The sequence below is a fragment of the Rhea pennata genome, chromosome 13 (genome assembly GCF_028389875.1).
Source record: "Rhea pennata isolate bPtePen1 chromosome 13, bPtePen1.pri, whole genome shotgun sequence".
Lineage (NCBI taxonomy): Eukaryota > Metazoa > Chordata > Aves > Rheiformes > Rheidae > Rhea > Rhea pennata.
Window position 1 is genome coordinate 3,697,262 of NC_084675.1, and position 13,277 is coordinate 3,710,538.

A 13,277-nucleotide genomic window follows, 5' to 3' on the forward strand; every position below is an offset into this window, starting at 1 on the left:
AAACACTCCACTCAGGAGAGATTTGCTGCTCTGCTACCTGCCTTCAGAGAGGTCACGAACCGCGTCTCCCCGCGCGTAGTGACTGTGCTCCACGGTTGCAGTCAATGCTCACATTCAACTCGTTTGACTGCAATGGTAGGAGAGCTCTTCCCCATCGTGCAAGCAGGCAGCATCGCAACGGTAGTAAGTCAGGAAAATAACCTGGCCCAAGCTCTGCTCTGCAACTGTAGCAATGAATCTAAAGATCATGCAAGTGGAAAAAAAAAATGTTATAAAAAAGCAGCTGGCTGTTTTGGGAAAATCAGATTTTGCAAAGCTACAGTACACTGTATTCTTCTGTGATTGAGGAGGAGCAACCTGGGCCTCATTCCTGCGACAGTGATAAAGTCTATGCGTGCAGATCTATAGCTCAAGCACAGCCAGCGACTCCCTTCTTGGCAGCTTTGTGCAGAACACTCTGCATGGTCTTGGCCGGTGGCAGCGCGTCTTGCAAATGAAACCGGGGGACAGCTGCCAACTGCCTGCAAGGCTTCTTCGACACCTTGTCTGCAGGGTGGAAGCTGCAAAGCAGCACACCTTCGCCTGGAGACAAGTCGTCAGGTAGGGACCGGACCTCCCTGCCCTGCCACCAGCCTGTCCTTGATGTAACGCTCAGTTTTAAATGGAGCCTTTAATCTGTGTGGCACAGCAAGCCTTAGGCAAATATTTACAAGCAAATTGCTCTCTGCCACAGATCAGTGCTAGCAATGCAAAACCCCGCACTCTTTCTGTACTCCTTCACTGCTTTAGACTGTTTGAGCCGTAACACTCAGGCAGTTTTCACAGCAATCTTCACACTGTATCCAGGAACACTGGATTTTGTTGTGTATTGGATAAATATCATTATTCCTTCTAGGCATGACAGGAAAAGCTCTCAAAGCGCTGAAAGAACCGTTCCTCATGAAATTATAGATCAGCTTATTACCAAAGCAAGGGCAGATGGCGCACGCTCTTTGCTGTGATCATTCGAATCTGGCAAATGAAGACTGTAATGTGCTCCATGGACAGGCATACTGTCTTCAAGGGGCAAAATACAAGTTCACATTACCTTGACAGGACTGGTGGAGATTAGAGAAGTGTCCTTCACGGCCTCACCAGTACTGGGAATAGCCTCTTCACACTTCTTGAGCACCTCTCAGCTGCAGAAGGGTCTTGAGAGTCACACACATGCAACTCATCTTAGCGCAATACTGAACCATCAGTTGCTATCAGACCTTCCCCCAGCATCAAGCAGCACCATCAGACCACACGCCCAACCCCAGTTGTCCATAGCACCTTTGCAGCGTGCAGCCATCAAGGAGGGTGCAAGGTGTACAGTGAATATAAACAAGATTTATCACAAAGCATAAGGGGAGCAGAACTATCTCGCAGGGAACGTTTAGGAAACGCTCCTGCCCGTATATTGTGCCAGGCACTTACACAGCAGCCGCAAGACAAAACTCTCACTCTGCTATAAGCAGAGATCATCACTGCTGGCACTAAATGCGACTCTCTGCTTGGTTTTTTGTTCTTTCTAATTCAACATATTATGTTCAGCAAGTTCAGGCTTTCATGCTCTACAGCATCTCAATATGTTATTTTAAATTGTACTTACAAATGGTTTGACTTCTAAAATAACAGGGAAATTCACTGCAATGTTCCCTCCCCCTTTAAGATTTTTACAAAATCTGTTAAGAGAAATTTGCTAGATTTAATAAGCCCAAGCGTAATGATGAATATGTATGTTGCTTTTAAGAGGGATGCTCAGTTCTAAAAAACACCAGAACATATCAATCACCCCACTGGTGGCTATATTACTTATAAAATATAATTTTTTTATTTTTTTTATATATATATATATATACACACACACACTTATATATGTGTGTATAAAAATGTAGAGTGTATTTAATTATGATTTTAGTAATTATTTGTCTTTTTCGCCTTCATCACAGTGAAAAATAGCAAGTAATAATTTCAGTTACCCACATTAGTCTAATTCATTTTATCTTTGTGATACCTGCATTTGGACTGCAGTTAGCACATGGAAATGCTTTGTTAGAAATGATTTTGACCAGAATTTTTCAGAGTTGCACACACTTAATGGCATAAAACATTCACGTATCTTTTTTTAACATAGAATTTTACAGTAAAGTTGCTCAGAATGGAGTTCTTTCCCAAGAAAAATTACCGACCTCCAGTGCACAGGCCATTTTCTGCAGCAATTGTTAATGCAATGCTCAGACCGAGCATAAGCAACGGAGTCCCTTCTTCCGCTGATGCTCTCCCCCTCCCCATGTGGTCATTCATTTTCTGCCCCCCTGCAACGCAACCGGGAGCTGCTCTCAAGAATACCAAGTCCCACCAAGCAAATCCCCCAAATATTGAACACCAATAATAAAAGAGAAAGTCGTGAATTGCTTTAATCTGCTCGGAGGCCATGCAGGGAAAAAAAAATTTAAAAAAAAAAAGAAAAAAAGGAGAGAAAAGCAGTGAAAAAGAAAAATATCTAAACAAGAAAAACAAGGCGGACAGACTCTTGCTCACCGACTGCAGCAGCTGGAAGCGCTACGCAAGAGCCACCGGAAGGAGCCCGCGCTGCTGGCTCATGCCGCTGGCACCCATGTTATTTGTCTTAATAAAAGCAAAGAAACCAAAATGTTACAGTAGCAATTAAATGCAACACCACCAAAGCTTGCCATGCAAGTTGTTGAGGGAGCAGAGATCTCTGCCCGATGGGATCGGCCAGCGTGGCGGCGCCGCGGGAAGCTCCGGGGTTCGACACCGGGCACCGCAGCTGGCGCCCCGGCGGCGTGCGGACCGAGGGGCCCGCGCGCAGCCCGACGCTGCTGCTGGGGCCGGCTACGGTTGTCGGTCTGGAATCCAAGCTCCTTCTTCAAGTTTCCAAACACACGAACGCCTGTTTTGCACAAAAATTTTGAATGCAGAGATTGACTGTGGTGTGGAGTTTTGCTCAGGGCCGTGGGGAGCAGCTATGGTCTCTCCCTGGTGCTATAAATACACTCATATTAGCATCCGAATTTAAAAAACATACATACACGCAAACAGAAATAACGATGCTTTTCTGCAACCCTACAAAAAGCCATAAATGCACCAGGAGACTTGCAATCCAAACTCAGGACTTCAGCTGCTCTTTGAATTTTATTTGAAATAAATTGGATTACAAAGCAATTCCTTAGGGACTGAATCCACAGGGCAACCTTAGATTAAAAAAAAAAAAGTTATTTACAGGATGGGAAGAAAAAAGATAATTTCACATCATCCGCTGAAGGAAACTATTATTTCCGCCTCTCCGATACCATGCTTTCAAAGGGAATACTGAGAAAATAAATGCAGATTTCTATCATTTAAAAGCTTCCTTGCTAGTACAACGCCTCTCCCTCCCATCAAGCGGAGGAGGAACCCCTCAAATCAAGCCATCAAAATTCATGTCACCCATGACGCCATTTTCTCACTGCTTTCGCTGCCATTTTACTACTGCCGTTACTCTACCCGGTTTAAAGAGGGGAGCCCCGCTCGGCCAACTCGGCAGCAAAACAAACTCTCTTTTGGCTTTCTGGCGGTGCCGAGGCTCCTGGGCCGGGGCGAGGGCAGAAACGTGCTGCCGGCGAGGCGGCCGTTTCGGGAAGGGAAGGGCAGGCGGAAAGGAGACGCGCGGACGGGCTCGCAAGGTCCGTCCGTCCGTCCTTCCTACGCTAACCACGCAACGACGTCCTCGAGGTGCAGGCAGATACAACCGCCCACCTAACCTGGCCGTAGGAAATTCACTCCCCGGTAACGCCCGGTTGAGACTCGAAAGCCAACCTGCCTTCGCCTCTCCGTCAACACGGCCCTTCCCAGCCTGACATCGGGGCGCGTTTCTCACGGACACCATCGAGGAGGACAAACCGAGCAGACCTTCCATAGCAACTCACAGCCCATCTCTCCCCCTCTGAGTTAGTTTAAATATTAGGTTTAAAAAAAAATAGTAATGAAAAAACTCTGTTCTCTACCTCTGTCCCGTTTTGGACGCGGGCGGATTAACGCCGCGAGCCTGCCGCGAGCCCATATTTCCGAGGTGGGCTCCGAGCTGAAGGGTTTCGGCTGCCGGGCTCCGAGCCCGCGGCAAGAGACGCCGGCGCACCGCTTCGCCGCGCCTTCCTCGGGAGCACCGGTTCTCCCTCCGGCCTCAGCAAAGAGGACGGGGAAGGAGCCGTCCGCCCCGCGTCCCAAACGCTCGGCGCCTCCTGGGCCGAGGGACGACGCCCGGCGCGGCGGCGGCGGGATCCTGCCCGCGCTGCGGATACGAAAGCCGTGTTAAACGGGGACGCGGAGCGTTGGCGCCGTTCATTAGCGCAGCGCTTCCACGCTGGGGGTTCCTGCACCGTTTTACAGCAGTTCAAGCTCTCGTGGAAACGACCCCCCGAGGAAGAAAGCCGTGCAAAAGTAAAAGCTACTGCGTCTCGCTGCTGCACTGAGCTGCTGGCTAACGCTACAAAGGAAGAGGCAGGATCGCCTATGTTGCCAGGTGGTGAACTGTAAGCATTTTTTTCCCCCCTTACACCCACTGCTATTTCAAGAAAATTAGCAATTTTAAAGTTCTGCTCTCTTAAATAACTTACGAGATGAACTGAGAAAATCATCCACCCAAGTAGAAAAATAAGCCCAGATCAATTAGCCCATTCTTCCGAAATATATATAATTTTTTCAGTAAATCACAGCCACTTTGTTCACCTAATAGGTATTTGCAACATGGCAGCACGTCTCTTGGAAAAAATACTTTACTGACAGTGAAAGCAAGCAATTTGGAGAAGTTCATATACATCATGATACCTTTAAATCCTCAATTTAAACATGCCACGATCTTGAAAATAGTGTTCTCTTGCTACATTACTGATACATTTCACAGAGTTACTTTAAATTTAAATCGCTTATGAATTACTAAACAGTGATCATTAATACAAAAAAACCCAGCAGCCTGGAATATGCCTGCTACACTTATATAGTTTATGTTTAAAACTGTTAGCTGTTACGAAGCCTGGAGAGAAAAGCATCGTTAAAAATCCTCTGCTGCAATAAATGCCACATTTACATAAACACTTTACCCCTTTTCAGCTTATTTCTCTTATTGCATTACACAGCTACGGTTTAAACTTTTTTGGAGCATTACGCTGCCGTGCTAAGGATACACCGGAGACAAAAGGTTTCCATTTTTCTCCTCTCACGGTACTCCACCCTTGCTAAGGAACTCTCTAGTAATACATGTCTTGCTTGGGCGTTTCATTCACAAGGCACGGAGGCGTTCGGGCTTTAATGTAAATGAAATGCCAGCCCCAGATGCTGCCAACAGATAGCAGAGAAAGCCCGGCTATAAGAGACCTCCAGCTAATAATTATAACCGGCGCCTCAGACGTTTTCCACACATTAATTTAGGGAGCTTGGCTGAACCCGGGCTCCCACCCACTTCAGACAAAGGACGCTAATTCGCGACACCGTACCAAGGGCGAGGATAACGGAGGCATCTCCCCCGCGAGGCCAGCGCGCACGGCTTTCCCCAGCGTTTCACCCCGGCACAGCACACGCCTCATTGTCTCGTTTTCCCACCCGATTTCTCCCTCCGCTGCTTCCGGGGCCAGACCCCTTTCAGCGCAGGTAATCCTGCTTGAAACAGGCAACTTTTTCTTTTTTTTTTTTTTGGCCGAGCGCTGCTACCGTTCCCGTATTTCCCGTTCTCTGTTAACAACGGGAAAGGCGCGGAAAGGGGAACGTATCCGCCTTATCCTCCGGCGAGGCAGCCCCCGCTAGCAACTCCCTGCCGCAAGAGCCCAGGCGCCGTCCCAGCCACGGCACCTTTCACCCGCCCCGCTTTGCTTCGCCCGGAGAAACACGGCCAGAAGGACAGGAGGAGGAAGCAGCCCACCTCGCGCTTCTGTCGCCACGCCGCCTCCGGGTCCGCGGATCCGAGACCGTTAAATCCGCTGCCGCCCACCCAGCTAGTCAAGGCCGCTAAATTCATATAAATGTTAATTCCCCGACTGCTTCCCTTTACTACGGTTTTACTGGCTTAACCCCTTCCATAACATCTCCTGGGGTGGAGGCTGGAAAGTCAAGTTGACTAAGCAAATACACTTCATCTTAAGAAACTAACATAAAAAAAGCAATTTTTTAAGTGTCTTAAGTTTAATTTGGGAAAGTGGAAATATTTTCTATTAGCAACTACCGTCTTATTTGCATTTTCAGCCCCCATTTGAAATCCTCCCTTCAAAATAAAATTAAGGAAAGTTTAACGCGCCCTCTAAATAAACCGCAAGCGCGTCTGCAGGAACGGAGGAAGCACAGAGCAGACCGTTACCCGCGCCACGCCGCAAGCGAACGACGAGAAACCAGACCGCAGAGAAGCACTGCAAACAGAAAATAAGGACGCGTCCGCAGACGCTTCGTAGCCTAGGGAAGCGAACCAGGAGTAAAGGCATTCGGAAAGTTCGGCTGCCGGGTGCCTGCTCGAGGTGAGAGCGAGCCCGGCAGCGGCGGGGAGGCAGGCGAGGGGCAGCCCCCTCCCCGCAGCCCCGCGCTGCCGCCGCCGCCGCCCGGACCCCGCGAGCCCTCCTCCGCCTTTACTTTCTCGGCGAGCCCAAGGACGAGTTCGCCAAACCTCTCCCCTTTAATTACTCGCCCGCCAGCGCAAGCGACCTGCAGCGACAGCACAAAGGAAAAGCAGGATAAAAGGCACCTGACGGAAAACTCTCACTCGTATCCAAAGCAAGCTTTTTCACCTTCATTTTAGACATTTTTAAATATAGACGTTCCTACCTGTAGATCACAGTATTGAGGAGTTACAAACCTGTCAGTGCTGCCTGTAACTGCCACCCTTCAATTGCCTGGCATTTAGGCTTACACAGCTGTATCTTTCTGCGTTAATGCTCAAGTTTTTTCATCTTAAAAAAACAAAAACAAGAAAAAAAACCCTGCAAGTCCTGAAATGGCTGAGACAGTGAAGAGTCCAGCAAGACAATAAGAAAGCAGCTGCTTTCCGCAGCTGAACACCACTGCCTATAAAGCACCACCCTATGTGTGTATGTGTATATATATATATATATATATATATATATACACACATACATACACACACTTTTTTTTTTTTTTTTCCCCTCTCCAGTGGTGCTTTATTCTAATTCTAGGGGAAGCATCGGTCTGCGAGCAGGAAGGGATGGGAGTAACAGTTTATAGGTTACAGAAGGATATTTTATTGTTAACGGACCGTACCATGTGAGGGGGGGGGGGTGAGGGCGGCGTGCCGGCGAGAGGAGAGATACTACTATTTTTTTCCCCTTTCCCCTTCCCCGAGCCACCGCAATTACTCTGATGTGAATTTTTGATGACTTCCGACATATTGCATGGTTAATAATCGCTTTGGCTGTCATGTTCGGTTAACGCGGAAAACGCAGGTGCTGCATCGTGATGCAGGGCTGGAGCCACTGGCCGGAGCACCGGCTGTGAAGCCGGTCCCCGAACCGAGCTGCATGAATTTGCACATACCATGAGGCTCAAATAAACGGTAGTTTGATTTTAGACAGCAACAGAAAGCTTCTGCCATTTTAGACCTGCAGAGCTGTTGCAACAACTCGTACAGTCACGTAATTTTCCTGCATAGCAATTGGCGTCAACGTTCTTTAAAAAGAGGTTTGATTACTATTTTACCGAGTTTGGTTATTTAGCAGTTAAAAGATTCAGATACTATTTACGTTAACTGCTAGGTTTTTTTTATAGCTTTGAACGGGTCATTTAATTGTAGGCATATAGAGCTCAATGAAACTGTCAGCACTACAGAAATGCAGACTCGATATTAATATACGCTTAGCCCAACTACCCCTTGCTCCACACTGATGCTTAATCAACATTATATATACAAAAGCAGACTCATTACAAATGGTGGCATATGAGGGATAAAAATCTGCTCCTTAAAGCTAGAGAGGATTTTATTTGTAAAGTACCACCTTTTCACATACACTTTAAACATCAAGCCAAAAGTATAAGGTTACATAAAATACCAGCGTGTGCCTTGCATTGTCACCAATAGAAAAACAATGCTGCAAGCAATCGTGCAATTACGGAAAGGGATGTAGAACAGCAGAGATGAAACCATGCTAAGAGCCAGTCACCCGATGATTAAAGTCAGGCCAGTACATTCCAGCAGTCAGGTGATGGTGCCATCATTACAGTGCAGAAAGCCAGAGAAAAATCGAGAAACGGACCACCCCCATCTTAAAGAAAAAAAAATTAGAAGCAAAGAAATAAGCAATGCATTTGCTAATACGCAAAGCATACAACCACATAGAAGCGTTTCACAAAACGCGAGCGCAACGTTATCAGATGGTTACTTCCACCAGTTCGAACTGCACATTTAACCCACAGTGCCAACACAGCTCCCTCCACTCTCAAACTGCTGGTGACACTCCCAAATTTAATAGCGTTTTCAAACTTGGAACGACAGCCCTGCTGTAAGAGCCCCGCGTTTTACGATGCGGAAATTCTGCTTCTCAAACGAAGGGTCTGTATTTGCACACACGCGCACACACACAAAACCAGGCCAGGTTTGGGGTGTCCACATTTTATCCACCGAAGCACAAAAAGCCATCCGAATAGCATTTTACTGTGTATTAACACTGACGTATCTGCTGCATCACCACCAGTACCCACGCAACTCATTACTGCCTTTTTTGTTTTAATTAACTTAAAACAACACTGCAGGAGCATCAGTTGGACATGAAGTACCAGTAAAATGGTGCAGAATATTTTACATAGAGAAAAAAGCTGGGTGTCTGAATTAACGTTCTACTGTCTGGTTTGGGTGCAATTCCTTTTACCACTGTTTCACATTTGCAGGTCGTATTTTATAACTTGGGCTTATCTATTTCCAAGGGACACTGGGACCTTTCACAGTTGGAGTTTCACAAGGCAGAGGGCTCTTTTTGGCATTGAAAGTCGCAAACTTGAGCTTTGCCTCAGACTCCTGGGACTAGAAGGATCCTAGGGGAGATTTTCTTCAACCACTGCATGGAGCAAACCTTCATCGTTTCTGATCACCTAAACATTGTACCTGAATCCTGACTCCTGTACCAGGAGCCTCAAAACAGGTCCCAAAACATCAGCATTAAAGGGAGAATATCTCGGTTGCATTTCAGGAAAAAACACTGATTACCACCAGCTACACCTAAGATGCAAGTAGAGTCTGTTTTGGAAGAGGGAGGGCATATTCGCGGGAATAATCCACCTCAGGCATCCCTCCTACACTCGGGTGCCAATGCCCAGCAGCGTCCTTGCACCCGTCCTCACCTTGGAGGGCAGGAAGAGGATCACAGCGCAAAGCTCTGCCGCTCTCACCTCTCACAAAGTGCTCCGATGTGGTGGCTTTGGACTGTTTCCCCACCTACATCCTCACCTGCTACCTCTAGTGCGCACTACCCATCATTAATCGTATGGAGCCAAGAGTGCAGGGGCTCCACAGAGCTTTGCTTTCTAAGCGAACTTAAAAACAGATGAAGGACATTACCTGGACAGGAAGGTCACTGGGACAGGCTACAGTCTTCTTCAGGGATTTCAGGAGCTGAACTTTTGAAGATGCCACATTTACAAATAGCAGCTTGTTCTCTGTTACTTCCCGGCCAGGTAACTGAGCGCAGAAGCTACTCCCAACTGCACAGCCAAGTGCTACAGATCAGCATAGTTACAGATACATATTTTAAGTATTTCACTCCCTGCTCACAACATTGCAGGGAAAGCTTTCATAACGTGGCTCAGCACAACACTGCCGTCCCTTGTCTGCAGATAGCTTAAAGCAAAAGCTTTGAGGGATGGGGCCAGAAACTATTCACCCCAAACGGCTGTTAGTGTTAAGGGCACTGAATGGGACCAAGCTAAAAATCTCAAAATTGTTATTTATTGCATGGGCAATCAGTATGGTAAAATGTGCAGTCAGTACACTTACCAATCACTTCTGCGTTCAAATGTGGCTTTGGGAAAAGGCAGAAAACTACTGTTCAGGGTTACCGGGTAATGAGAGCTATAAACATTTTACTTCCTAGTAGAATGCATTTTATGTCTAAGGGAAAGATAAACCAGAGAGAGCACAAAACTTTTTTTTTTTTTAATGATTTCTTTTTAATTGTGCTACATGCACTGGAGTAGTTTGCATGATCTACATCTCTAGCTAGGCTTTTTAACTGACAACAGTCAGCTTTAGCTATTCAGTCTTGAAGGATGTTGGGTTTAAGATTTTTTTTTAATTCTTACACAAAGTCATTTTAACTCGAGGCAAGAGATCCCATGGAATTTAAGCAGACTTTTCCGATCCTGACAGCATACGCACCCCTCGTGCTTTGCATCCGCCTCGCTCCCCAGCTCCATTTCTGCGTGTCTGTTTTCCCCCTACGTTCCCCACAAAAGCCTCTTTCCCTCTCAGATGCCTAGTTACATCTGTGGGGGGAAAGGAGGTTTTCCTTCACTGTAAGTACAAAATCAAAGATGCTATCACCTCTTATCTAAAATTCAAGAAAATCCCTTAAAACACCCTAACATGTGGTCACTGTGATCTCTTCCCCCTTTCTTCCATTTCAGAAGGCCCTGCACTGGGCGGCAGTGGGGAGGAACATGAAAAGCAGCCCTACAGCCGCTCTTGCGCTGGCTCCTTTTTGAAGTTTTACAGCTGCTATGCCTGCTATCATCGACAAGCATTAGCTAGCAAAAATAAAAAGACTGCTGGCAGTGAGCTACAACAGCAAGAGGTAGCTCTTTCCTGAAAATCCTCCTCCTCTGCAAACCCAGCGCTGTAGCAGCAGCAGTGCCAAATACTGCACTGTCATACTGGGTCTGGAGAGTGCCTTAAAGCATCATCTTCCTCCCTTTCGCCGCAAGGCTGGCCGGGTGATTAGCCGGTATTAATGACACGCTAGGTCTCTTCAGAACAAGGGCTGTCATCGCCGGCGCGCTGCCTGCGCTTTCGACTCTGCACGCTCATCCTCTCCGTTTGGAGGCACCCAGCATGAGGGGCCAGAGGCTTCAGGAAACCACCACAAGCAGATTGGGGGCAAAGAGAATAGAGAGAAAAATCCAAGCTGATGCATCCTTCCACGACAACACAATTGTACTTGTGTGCAATTAGCACGGAGCAGAGTCAACAGAGCTGAGCATATTATGCTCCTGGCCTCTCCAGTGAGAAATTCAAGTTTAGTGGAAAAGGGCTAAGCTTCATGGACAAAAAGTACGCAAGCGACTTAGCCAAAGTTAAAGCAAAAACTAGAATTGGGATGTGACCAGCTCCCAGTAACACTCAGCGTTACAGACCCAGCGCTGCAGTATTACTGCACTCGGTGGTTAACACCGGCGCAATCAGAGTGCCCTCTGCTCACAGGGCAGAGCCCCACAAACTCCATCACGCTGGGAGCCACTGGCTTATCTCGGAGCTCCAAGGCAACCCAAGTTTCAAACAGCTTTCTAGGGCTCGTTTTGCACTGAGCAAGAGGCAGGATGTAAACACAGATAGCAGGGGGGAGAGACCCTCAGCAGCACCAGCAAAGGTGCCCTGCTTTTTATGAGCAAGCACATGGGGTGGGGGGAAAGGAGAAATATAAACCCTGTAAAATTAGGAGACCGACAGCCATAGGCAGTGGAAAGGAGGGGGAAGCCTCCCCTCGCAGCCAAACGGCGAGGATTAAGCGCCAGGCCCGGCGGTGCCGTTCCTGCCGCGCACACCCCGCACCCCAATTAACGGTATCACTTGTCAGCCTGAATAGGGAACTTGCTCCCCATTCGGCAGTTTGACAGAATGTCACTGAACTGCCTCACGTCCATATTTATCCAAGAGGCGAGAGCAGGAACCAGTTTTAATTAGAGCCCTTTTAACAAAGGGCCGCGGGTATTACCCATGCTCTCACCATCGAGCGATAATTGAGATGTAATCGTTTAAACAAAGCGCAACAAGTGTCCATTTACCCAGAGCCATTGTTAAATACCTACTAGGAGATTATTTTCAAAATTATAATGTGCCATGAATATTCAAACCACTTTCCATCTTTAGCACTAAAAAGAATAATCACCTTAAAAAAAAATCCTGTAAGCTAAACAGCTATTTTGCTGCAGAATTCAAGGAGTGTTTTAAACACGCCGATGCCAATTTAAAAGGAGAGGGGGAAAAGAAGCGATGGCTCCGGCTTTCGGGCCATTAAACTCTGCCTGGAAAGCCCTCTTTTGTACAACATTAGCACATGTTGTAAGTCTGTAATTACGCAGAGAACATGTTAATTTTTAATTCAGAATGCTAACCCCTTTTCATATTCAAGCCCTGAATGTCAATCCCTCTTGTAGATGACTGCAAGCACCGACATGACCAAATTCAAATCGCTCCTAAAAGCACACTCTCCCTGGGAGGTTACGCACTGCACTTTGGAAATCAACTCAACTATATAGTAAAATAGGTCTTTTGTAAAAACAAACCACACACACAACTGTCACCTCAGCACCATGGCAGCACCATGGCAGGCAAAATCCTCTCAACTCTGCAGTCTGCGAAACCAGAATTGTACAGTCACTGACATTTACACCTTCATTCTGGTGTATTTTCTTTAGCTACTGAATTTGTTACCATAATTTCACAAAAAGCTCCTTGCATTATAAGGCACAGGCAAGTGTGGGGACAAAGAATCTAACCTAACAGAAGCCCAAATCAAGCGACTGTCAAACAGCAGGTCCATCTTTTACTGATGGCTCAGAGAGGTCCTGAATCCACGAAGGGACCTGATTTAAAAGCACCCCTTGACACAGTCCAGCAATGAATTATTAACTCCAGCGGATGTTGCAAAGCGTCAGCTCCCAGCAATCACGATCTTTCTACGATGATTAACCAGAATGCAATTATTAATGCTCCTGCTTCTCACAAAATGCCTCCGAATTTTTTCCATCACGCAAAGCCCAAAAGGCACTACACCGACACTCACGCTTACTCGTACGAGAACGGCAACAAATCTGTGTTTTTACCACTGTTTCTTCAGAAACGGTGTTAATTGTGAACAGTCTGAGGAAAGAAAGCTCTGCTTCACCCATTCATTATAGCAATTATACTTTGGACTTACAGCACCAAAAAGAAGTGACACATGCAAAATGAAGCCCAGATTCTCCACTTCCGCAGCAATTCAATGCATGCAGCCACAGAAACCCGACAGCAGCTTTAGAGCCATCCTTTCGCAGGCTACATCGTATAGCAGAAG

General features: G+C 46.9%; 1 protein-coding gene across 3 annotated transcripts in view; it reads right to left on the reverse strand.

Annotated features, from left to right (window-relative positions):
- NUP93 (nucleoporin 93) overlaps positions 1-13,277 on the reverse strand; it is an 84,719-nt gene that overhangs the window by 38,893 nt on the left and 32,549 nt on the right. The window contains exon 1 of one of the 3 annotated variants that reach the window (XM_062586581.1): positions 6,860-6,989. The exons of the other annotated variants lie outside the window; for them this stretch is intronic. The gene's annotated coding sequence lies outside the window, so the exon portion shown is untranslated. Of the gene's footprint in view, positions 1-6,859; positions 6,990-13,277 lie in introns of those variants that run through there. 3 annotated transcript variants of the gene reach the window in all.